The sequence below is a fragment of the Arachis stenosperma genome, chromosome 9 (genome assembly GCF_014773155.1).
Source record: "Arachis stenosperma cultivar V10309 chromosome 9, arast.V10309.gnm1.PFL2, whole genome shotgun sequence".
NCBI lineage: Eukaryota > Viridiplantae > Streptophyta > Magnoliopsida > Fabales > Fabaceae > Arachis > Arachis stenosperma.
Genome location: NC_080385.1, coordinates 131,373,569 through 131,385,530, shown reverse-complemented (window position 1 = coordinate 131,385,530; position 11,962 = coordinate 131,373,569).

The following is an 11,962-nucleotide window of genomic DNA, read 5'->3' as shown; positions in this document are numbered from 1 at the left end:
TACCCCAAATAAGCCAACCCTTTTAATTACCTTTGTTAGCCACTTTGAGCCGTTTTAATCCTATTTGTTCTATATTTTACCACATTACTAGCCTTAAGCAGAAAAATAATTAAATACCCCAATTAAATCTTTGATTAGCTTAAGATAGAAATGGTATGTTAATTGAGTATGGGAAAATTATGGGAACAAAAGGTAATAATGGAATATGTCATGATAAAATGAAGGGAATTTGGGTACCTACTAATGTGAAACCATAAAAGAAAAATTACAAATCTATGTGCATTGATAAGCTATGTAAAAAAATGGTTATTTTAGTAAATAAGTCAAAGTTCAATAATCAATGCACATATGATAAAATTAAAATAAAGGTTGATGCATAAGTATGGAATATGAAAAGAAATTCTGGGTAGCTAAGTATGAATGTTGAAATTATATAGAGTATATGTATGTTAGGTAAGAGCTTAGGTTAATTAAAGATTCAATGTATAAGCTCACTTAGCCATATGTATACCCTCACCCTTACCTTAACCCCATTACAACCGTGAAAAGACCTCATGATGTTTACATTGATACTTTAAATGTTGTTGATTGGTTAGGTGAAAAACAAATTTTTGAAGGCATGATTAGAGAAGGATAGAGTGATTACCCCATATACTAGAGAAGATTAGAGTGCACACACACCAGCAGTAAGGGTTTAATGCTTGATCCTATGTTCCCTCCTTTTACGAGCTATCTTCTTACAAATTTACTTGCTTTTTGATGAGCGGATATTTTATACGCTTTTTGGGGGTAATTTCATGTAGATTTTAGTATGTTTTAATTAGTTTTTAATAGAATTTTATTAGTTTTTAAGAAAAAATCATATTTCTGGACTCTACTATGAGTGTGTGTATTTTTCTGTGATTTCAGGTATTTTCTGGCTGAAATTGAGGAAGCTGAGCAGAAATCTGACTTAGGCTGAAAAAGGACTGCTGATGCTGTTGGATCCTGACCTCCCTGCACTCGAAATGGATTTTCTGGAGCTACAGGAGTCCAATTGGCGCGCTCTCAACGGCGTTGGAAAGTAGACATCCAGGGCTTTCCAGCAATATATAATAGTCCATACTTTGCACGAAGATAGACGACGTAACTTGGCATTGAACGCCAAGTACATGCTGCTGTCTGGAGTTAAACGCCAGAAAAACGTCATGATCCGGAGTTGAACGCCCAAAACACGTCATAACTTGGAGTTCAACTCCAAGAAAAGCCTCTACTCCTGGATAGCTTTAGTCTCAGCCCCAGCACACACCAAGTGGGCCCCAGAAGTGGATTTCTGCACCAATTATCTTAGTTTACTCATATTCTGTAAACCTAGGTTACTAGTTTACTATTTAAACAACTTTTAGAGAATTATTCTGTACCTGATGACATTTTCAGATCTGAATTACATACTTTTTGACGGCATGAGTCTCTAAACTCCATTGTTGGGGGTGAGGAGCTCTGCAGCGTCTCGATGAATTAATACAATTCCTTTGCTTTCCATTCAAACACGCTTGTTCTTATCTAAGATGTTTATTCGCGCTTAATTATGGAGAAGGTGATGATCCGTGACATTCATCACCTTCCCCAAACCATGAACGTGTGCCTGACAACCACCTCCGTTCTACATCAGACTGAATGAGTATCTCTTAGATTCATTACACAGAATCTTCGTGGTATAAGCTGGATTGATGGCGGCATTCATGAGAATCCGGAAAGTCTAAACCTTGTCTGCGGTATTCCGAGTAGGATTCTGGGATTGAATGACTGTGACGAGCTTCAAACTCCTGAAGGCTGGGCGTTAGTGACAGATGCAAAAGAATCAATGGATTCTATTCCAACCTGATTGAGAACCGACAGATAATTAGCCGTGCTGTGACAAAGCATAGGAACGTTTTCACTGAGAGGATGGGAGGTAGCCATTGACAACGGTGATACCCTACATAGAGCTTGCCATGGAAGGGACTTTTCATGTGTTGAAGGATTTCAAGGAAGAGTTGAAGTTCAGAGGATAAAGAATCTCCAAAACTCCAACATATTTCTCATTACTGCACAACAAGTAACGCTGTTGTTCATACCTAGACCGAGCTCCTCCAACTCGGCAAAATCCATGAAAGGTCCGACCTCGTCCCAAGGCCCACGCCTGAGGTCGGACCTCGGACAATAAAGCTAAGAAGGCCCATCAAAAGGAACGCAGCCCAAAACCTAAAGGCCGAAAAGGCCTAGGAAAGGCGGTTCCACAAAGATAGAGGTAAAACTCCCAAAAGATAAGATAAGATAAGAATATCTTATCCAGGGAAGATCACGACCAACTACTATAAATACACTGGAGCACCCAGGTATGGCATTCATTCCACATTCTACACATATCTGCTTGGACCCATGCTAACTTAAGCATCGGAGTGTCATTGCAGGTACAACCACCAACCGCCAACACATCAAGCTCGGGTCCCTGACCCCCACCTCGGGCATCTCCAGACGACCGAGCTACACGTTTCAGGTAACCCCCGGAACATTGGCGCCGTTGCCGGGGACCTGGAAGTCATCCCTCTATCATGGCGGACGACCCTCTCTACAATGACCACGCCGCATCTGAACAAGAGGACGAGATTGACACCGGAGAACGACTGGACAGCCCTCTATCACCACGCACTCCAGGAGAAAACAAACAGAATCGCCCAAAGACATCACTCCCAAACAAAGATCCACAAAATTCCGAAAAAGAAAAGAGCTCGGAAATTCTAGAAGCAGTCCGGGCACAACAAAACCGACTGAAACAACTCGAAGAGGACATAAAGAAGCAAAAAGAAACTGAACAAGATCTGAGAAGGGAGGCTCGCAAGCGCAGGGAATTAGAAGAAAAACTGCAGAAAATAGAGGCCAACCTGAAAGATCGGACAGAACGCGACACCACCCCCGAAGACAACCATGATCCCTTCACGCAAGAGATCATGAAGGAGAAGGTACCGCGAAACTTCAAACCACCCGATATGGATCTCTACGACGGCACCACCGATCCAAGTCACCACCTCAGCAACTTCAGAAGCAGAATGTACCTAGTTGACGCCTCCGACGCGATTCGGTGCAAAGCCTTCCCCACCACTCTCACCAAGTCAGCCATGAAGTGGTTCGACAACCTGCCACCAAGATCAATCACCAGCTTCGAAGACCTAACCAAAAAATTCCTAACAAGGTTCTCCATTCAAAAGGACAAGGCAAAACATGCCCCCAGTCTACTCGGGATCAAACAAGGTAACCAAGAAACTCTCCGAGAATACATGGAGCGATTCAACAAAGCCTGCCTGGACATACAACACTTGCCCACTGAAGCGGCCATCATGGGACTAGCAAACGGCCTAAAAGAGGGACCGTTTAGCCAATCCCTATCCAAACGATACCCGACCTCCCTATACGAGGTACAGGAGCGGGCAGAAAAATATATCAACATGGAGGAAACCTCCCAGCTAAGAGACTCTTCTAGGAAGGAATCAACCTACCCACTCCGAGATCGAGATCGGGAACAGAAGAAGAAAGAAGAACCCAACTCGGACAAGCCACGGAAGTACCACAACTACACCCCCCTCCGAGTCTCCCTGGTAGACGTCTACAGAGAAGTATGCCACACCGAAAAAATTCCACCGCCCCGACCTCTAAAACACAAGAGAGCGGGGAGAGATCGGTCCGAATACTGTGAATATCACAAGCTCTACGGTCATTCTACTAACGACTGCTACGACCTAAAAAACGTTATAGAAAAGCTAGCCAGAGAAGGAAAACTCGACAGATACATAGCAGAGAAAGGAGAAGAGACCAGGAAGAGGAGGCGGGGAGATAACGAAGATCGGGCCGAACAAACCCCACGAACCCCCGAAAGGCACGTTCACATGATAAATGGAGGGTTTGCAGGCGGAGGAACATCCCGATCCTCGCGAAAAAGACACCTCAAAGAAGTCTACCACGTCCGAGAAGACAGTCCCCTGCCCGAACTACCTACTATCTCGTTTACCCGAGAAGATGCTCAAGGGATAATACCCGGGCACGACGATCCAATGGTAATCACCATTATCCTAGCGAACGCCAACTTACATCGAACCCTGATTGACCAGGGAAGCTCAGCAGATATCCTGTTCAAAACGGCCTTCGACAAGCTCAGACTTGAAGAAAAAGAACTAAAAGCCTATCCCACCGACCTATTTGGGCTAGGGGATACCCCAATCCATCCCTTAGGATACGTCTCGCTACACACTACCTTTGGAAGAGGCGAGCAATCTAAAACATTAAGCATCGACTACATTATAGTCGACGTCACGTCGGCATATAATGCCCTCATTGGGCGACCAACCCTAAACAGACTGGCAGCTATAGTCTCAACCCCACACCTCTGTATGAAGTTCCCTACCGCAAAAGGAATCGCTACCCTAAAAGGCGACCAAAAACTAGCGCGGCGATGCTACAACGAAAGCCTGAGCCTAAAAGGGAAGGAGGTCAACACGATAGAACTCGGACGAGTGCAGTCCCGAGAAGATCTTCGACCACAACCAGAAGGAGAAACCGAAAAAGTCCAGATTGGGAACACACCTGAAAAAATAACAAACATAGGAGCGAACCTCAGAACGGACCTAAAAGAGGAACTCATAACCCTCTTAAAGGAGAATTCCGACCTCTTCGCCTGGAAAGCTTCCGACATGCCAGGCATAAGCCCCGACCTGATGTGCCACAAGCTATCAGTTTACCCGGGATCCCGACCTGTCCAACAAAGACGCCGGAAGCCCGGACCCGAGCGCATGCAAGCGACAGAAGAACAAGTACAAGCACTACTAGATGCAGGGTTCATTAGGGAAGTAAAATACCCCCTATGGCTTGCAAACGTGGTCCTGGTAAAAAAGCCCAACGGAAAGTGGAGGATGTGCGTCGATTACACAGACCTCAACAAAGCCTGCCCCAAAGACCCATATCCACTACCAAACATCGACGCCTTAGTAGACGCAGCCTCAGGCTATAGATATCTCTCCTTCATGGACGCATACTCGGGATATAATCAAATCCCGATGTACAGACCCGACCAAGAAAAGACCTCGTTCATAACCCCAAGGGCAAACTACTGCTACGTAGTAATGCCCTTCGGGCTGAAGAACGCAGGGGCAACCTACCAGAGGCTAATGAACAAAGTGTTCTCAGAGCACATCGGATTACAGCTAGAGGTGTACGTCGACGACATGCTAGTAAAGACACAAGAAGACAGAAACTTGCTGACCGACCTCACCAGCGTCTTCGGCACCCTCAGAAAACACAACATGAGACTTAACCCGACAAAGTGCACCTTCGCCGCAGAAGCCGGAAAGTTCTTGGGCTTCATGCTGACTCAAAGGGGCATCAAAGCGAACCCGGACAAATGCCAAGCGATACTCAATATGAAGAGCCCGACGTGTGTCAAAGAAGTACAACAACTGAATGGAAGGCTAGCCGCCCTATCGAGATTCTTGGCAGGATCAGCAATAAAGTCACTACCTCTCTACTCACTCCTAAAGAAAGGGAAACCCTTCTCATGGACCCCGGAGTGTGAAAAAGCCTTTCAAGAATTCAAGGAATTTCTCGGGCAGCCACCAATCCTAACCCGACCTCTAAAAGGAGAAGAACTCGTATTATACCTCTCGGTTGGACATCGAGCAGTCGCTTCAGCATTGATACGAGAAAATGACCAAGGACAGCATCCCATATACTTCGTAAGTAAGGCACTACAAGGGGCCGAATTAAACTATCAGAAGATAGAAAAATTCGCCTACGCCCTAGTGTTCACAGCTCGGAGGCTCCGTCCCTACTTTCAAGCCCACACCATCAAAGTCCGGACAAACCAACCCACGAGACACATCCTCCAAAAAACAGACCTGGCAGGACGAATACTGCAATAGGCGGTGGAACTGTCCGAGTTCGACCTCCACTATGAAACCCGGACTGCCATAAAATCTCAGTATCTAGCTGACTTCATCGCAGAATACACTGAGACCCCTGGAACCCCACTCTCATGGAACCTGTATGTCGACGGGTCCTCAAACAAAATAGGAAGCGGAGCCGGGGTTATACTCGAAAGCGACCAAGGAACGCGGATAGAACTATCCCTAAAATTCGAGTTCCAGGCTTCGAACAACCAAGCCGAATACGAGGCCCTACTAGCAGGTCTAAAGCTAGCCGAAGAGGTCGGAGCCCAGAGAATCACGATCTTCAGCGACTCCCAGGTCGTCACGTCACAAGTAAATGGAAGCTACCAGGCCAAAGATCCAACTTTGAAAAAATACCTGGACCAAACACAGGCACAATTACGCCACTTTTCAGAAATACAGATCCAGCACATACCTCGGGAACAAAACGCCCGGGCAGACGCCCTCTCAAAGCTTGCCAGCACCAAGCCCGGAGGCAACAACAGAAGTCTCCTCCAGGAGACCTTACAATCTCCCTCCGTGATAAGAGAGGAAGAAACTCTAAATATATCCAACCAGCAGCAAGGATGGATGACCCCCATACTCAACTACCTGAAGTCGGGAACTCTCCCCACCGAAAGAAAGGAAGCCAAAAGACTCACGAAAGACGCCCAGAATTATACACTAATTCACGACGTATTATACAGAAGAGGATTCTCAAATCCCCTCCTTAGGTGCGTCCCGACCTCAGAAACAAAGAGCGTCCTCGAAGAAGTCCACGGAGGCATGTGTGGGAACCATCTCGGAGCTCGGGCATTATCCAAGAAAGTAATCCGAGCCGGATTCTACTGGCCGACCTTGCAAAGAGATGCAACGGAATTTGTGAAAATATGCCCCCCTGTCAAAAACACGCCAATTTTCACAAAGCACCACCCGAAGACCTTATCAGCATCACCGCACCATGGCCCTTCGCAAAATGGGGACTTGACCTACTCGGCCCGTTCCCCCAAGGACCGGGGCAAGTCAAATACCTCATAGTAGGGGTCGACTACTTCACAAAGTGGATCGAAGCTGAACCCTTAGCCACCATTACGGCTCAGAAAAGCCGCAAATTCCTATACAAAAACATCGTCACAAGGTTCGGAGTCCCCTACTCCATCACAACAGACAATGGAACACAGTTCACGGACACAAGTTTTCAGAACCTGGTGGCCGACCTAAAAATCAAACAACAATTCACCTCAGTCGAGCACCCACAAGCCAACGGACAAGCGGAGGCTGCAAATAAAGTCATCTTGGCAGGGTTGAAACGAAGACTCCAAGAGGCCAAAGGGGCATGGGCCGAGGAGCTCCCCCAGGTACTATGGGCATATCGGACAACTCCGCACTCTACAACGGGGGAATCACCATTCCGACTAGCTTACGGGATGGAGGCAATGATTCCTATCGAAATAGACGAAGGGTCACCCAGAGTCATCTTCTACAACGAAGAAGGCAACCCGCAGGCACAAAAGGAAGAACTCGACCTCCTCCCCGAGGTCCGAGAAAGGGCCCGAATCCGAGAAGAAGCCTTAAAACGGCGAACGGCCCTCAGATACAATCAGAAAGTAATAAAGCGAAGCTTCTCCATTCACGACCTAATTCTAATCCGAAATGACATCGGAACACAAAAGTCGGGAGACGGAAAGCTAGCTGCAAATTGGAAAGGACCCTACAAAATAACAGAAGTCCTAGGAACAGGCTATTACAAGATATCCGACCTAGAAGGCAATGAGCTGCCCAGGGCCTGGCACGCCTGTAATCTAAGACGGTACTACAGCTAGAAAAATTTGACCCGAGGTGTACTCTTTTTCCCTACAAGGGTTTTTTAATGAGACACCCGGTCAAGTAAGGCACCCGACCTGGTCAAGGGTAAAACACTCTGTAAATATTCTTTCTTTTTTAATACTAATCAAATTTCTCTATTTTCTTTTCTTCTTCCTCATGATGAAACAAATCAAAGTACCCCGCCAAGGCGCATTAATTTATGCTCGGCAAAACGCAAAAAATCATTTGCCAAAAAGACCGCACAAGGTCGGCAAAGATAAAGCGACGAGGTTCAAATTAATGTGAGAAGTTATAAAGTAACTCTGAAAAGGTTCAAAAAGCCAAATAAAAAGAGATTACAAAAATAACTTAAAAGGCCGACCAACGACAAGGTTGGACCCAACAAAGGGAAGTACTCGAACACCCGAGGTCCGAGGAAAAACCCGGATCCAAGAAAGAAGCCTTAAAGCGGCAAAAGCCAAGATTTCGAAAACGCTTACTAAAAAGTTGCTATACAAAAACAACTAAAAAGTACAAGCGAAAAAACGAAATCAAAGGAAGAGGCAAAGCCAAGATTTCGAAAACGCTTACTAAAAAGTTGCTATACAAAAACAACTAAAAAGTACAAAGCGAAAAAACGAAATCAAAGGAAGAGGCAGAGCAAAGTTTCAAAATGCTAGCTAAAAAAGTTGTTCTCCAAAAACAACTAAAAAAGCATAAAAGCGGAACAAAAAGTCAAAACGCGAATAAAACACCGCATAATAAAGCTAAAAAGTTACTACAAGTAGCTAAAAGCAAAAAGGTGTCCAAAGCGTTCACAGAAACCATCCAAAAGCAAAAAAGCCCACAGGCCGGGCAAAAAACCAAAAATAAAAGATTACAGAGGATCAAGGTCCTTTCCGGACTCCACATCAACAGAAGGCTCCGGAGGAAACATAGAAATCGGGACTGCATCAACGACACCGTCATCCCGGCTTGAAACCTCCACACCAGATCCATCCCCGGCCAAAGGTGAAGTCGGGTCCGCAACTGGAACCTTGAGGTCGGACACCGGAACCTTGGGATCGGACACCGGAACCTCATCCTCATTGGGAGCAGGAACAATCTTTCCCTCCACAACAACGTTATCCGTACTAAATAAGCTCAGATCCAGGTCAGGAGCAAGAACCCGGACCTGAGCCTTCAAATTCTCGAACATAGCATCCATACCCTTAGCCACAGGGCCTTCCAGCTCGTAAAAATTATCCAGAGCAGATTGCAACTTCTCCCTTGTCTCCACAAGCTCGGCATATATCCGAGTATAATTCTCCGTCGCCGCCTTCGCCATCTCCTCGGACGCTTTCGCTGCCGCCACAGCCGCGGTAGCTTTAGCTTTCTCCTTCTCCAAAGAGGCCTCCAGCTCCGTAATCCTAGCAGCCTTCAGCTCACTAATCTTCTCGAACTCGGACTGAGCCTTCTCAAGTCGGGAGCTGGTCGCGCCAATGGGGGATTTCTTGAACTCCCGGGCAATAGCAGCATGAAGACTAGCCATCCGAACACAACTCCGCGCCATATACTGAAAATGATGCTCCATAGACACGTCATCAGTAGAGATAAAAGTCTGAGGGAGAATATGCTGTTCAATCCAACCGAGAGCATCGAAATCCTTATCATTAAAGCCCGCAAGCTCTCGAGAGGTCTTCTGCTTCTTGGGGGGAGGACCCGAGAACGGGGGAGGAGAAGAGGTAGCAGGCCCGGAGGTCGGAGGATCTTGACTTATAGCTCGGAACTGGGGAGTCGGAATAGTCTTCGACCGAATCTGAACACCCACAGTAGTCTTCTGCGGAGAAGATCGGGCAGAAGCCTCCCCAGCCTCGATATTTCGAGCAGCCACAGATTTCTTCGTCCAACGAAGAAACTTCATGGAATCCGCCTGAGAAGACATCTCTGCAGAAATAAAAAGAAACGGATTACCACAACAGAAATTCCACCAAAACAAGCAAAACCAAAATACTAAGAAAAGATGAATCTCGAAGAGGTCGGGAAACTACCTAACTCGGAACGGAGAAGGCTTGGATCTCCCAACATTTTCTTCGTGTCCAAGTGAGGTGCCCGACCCCATAAACTGCTCACCACACCCACAAAAGCCTGCTCAACCTCATCTAGACTCTCAAAAGTATACTTAGCAGACACTACATTCTCCTGCCAACAAAGAGGAAAAGAAGGCTCCCCACTCTCATCCAGAAAGAAAGGTCGGACGTCTCCAGTAGCCCGGACCTTGAAATAAAAGTTCTTGAAATCATGAAAGGACTCATCATAAAGGGTACAAAACTTCCTTCCCTGGTTAGCCCTAAAAGAGACCCAAGACACCTTCCCCCCACCCGACCCCGGCTTCGTCAACACAAACAAGTAGGAAAAAAGAGAAATAGAGGGAGCGACGCCCAAAAACTGACACAAAAGTTGAAACAGCTTTAAAAACGCCCACGAATTTGGATGGAGCTGCGTAGGGGCAAGGTTACAAGACCACAACACCTCGGACTCCAGGTCGGTAAAAGGAAGTCGGACACTCAGCTTAGAGAAAAAACAATCATAAGCATAAAAGAAGAGCTTCTCGGAACTATCTAAAGGCGGGAAGCAAACTCTCTCCTCGGAATCCGGGGCTACTAGTTCATAATCCCTCTCAGACTCTCTATTCTCACATATGCTACAGTGCCTACGGAACCTAGCCAAATATTCAGAATCTACCACAGAAGGGACTTTTAAAGGAAGAGGGTCTACCCAACCAAGACCACTTGGAATCTTGGTCGACATCACTTGAAGAACCTTTCGAGACATAAAACTCTTACCTACAAAGAGGAAATACAAACAGCAAACAAAAATCACATAAAGCAGACAGCGAAAACCCGTTCAGCCAAGCAAGAAACAAAAACCCAACAAAAGAAAATGCGGCAACCCGGAACAAAGTATCAGAAAAACAAAAAGAGCCCCCCCATATACAAACAAAGCAATGGCGGCGCCTCTTTTCGGGGCAACTCAGGCATAAAGAAAAAGAAACAAACAAGAACCACACAAAGAACAGAAGCATATGATCACAAGAAAATAGAAACAGGGGAACAAACCTGGAAGAAAGAAAACGAAGGCGAAGAGCTCCGAAGCAAAGAGAACGAAACGGCGGCGCAGAGGAAACCCCGGAAAGACACACGGAAAGATTCGGGGAAGAAGAACTAAGAGAGAGAAGAAGCAGTGCTCGGAAAAGGAGACGGCGAAACTTAGAAAAACAGGAAGGGAACAGAATAAACGAAGAAAAAGAAGGGAGCAAATAAATAATGCCCCCACAGAGCCCGAACGGAAATCGAGGAGAAACGGTAAAAAGCAATAAATGCAGGAACGGCCATTTTTTGAATTTTGAAAAACAACTATGCCCGAGCTCGACCTCCCAAAAAGGACGAACTCGGGCAGGGGCACTGTTCATACCTAGACCGAGCTCCTCCAACTCGGCAAAATCCATGAAAGGTCCGACCTCGTCCCAAGGCCCACGCCTGAGGTCGGACCTCGGACAATAAAGCTAAGAAGGCCCATCAAAAGGAACGCAGCCCAAAACCTAAAGGCCGAAAAGGCCTAGGAAAGGCGGTTCCACAAAGATAGAGGTAAAACTCCCAAAAGATAAGATAAGATAAGAATATCTTATCCAGGGAAGATCACGACCAACTACTATAAATACACTGGAGCACCCAGGTATGGCATTCATTCCACATTCTACACATATCTGCTTGGACCCATGCTAACTTAAGCATCGGAGTGTCATTGCAGGTACAACCACCAACCGCCAACACATCAAGCTCGGGTCCCTGACCCCCACCTCGGGCATCTCCAGACGACCGAGCTACACGTTTCAGGTAACCCCCGGAACAGCTGTTATTCTCTTTCATTTTTCCAATCAAAACTAATAATTCCAACTTATAATTTTAATCAATATCCTGACTAAGAATAATAAAATAAACATAGCTTGCTTCAAACCAATAATCTCCGTGGGATCGACCCTTACTCACGTAAGGTATTACTTGGACGACCCAGTGCACTTGCTGGTTAGTTGTGCGGATTACAAATTCGTGCACCAAGTTTTTGGCGCCGTTGCTGGGGATTATTCGAGTTTGAACAACTAAAAGTTTATTTTATTTCTTAGATTAGGAATAATTTATTTTTATTTTTATTGTTATAGAGTCATTAAATCTTGATAGGATAGT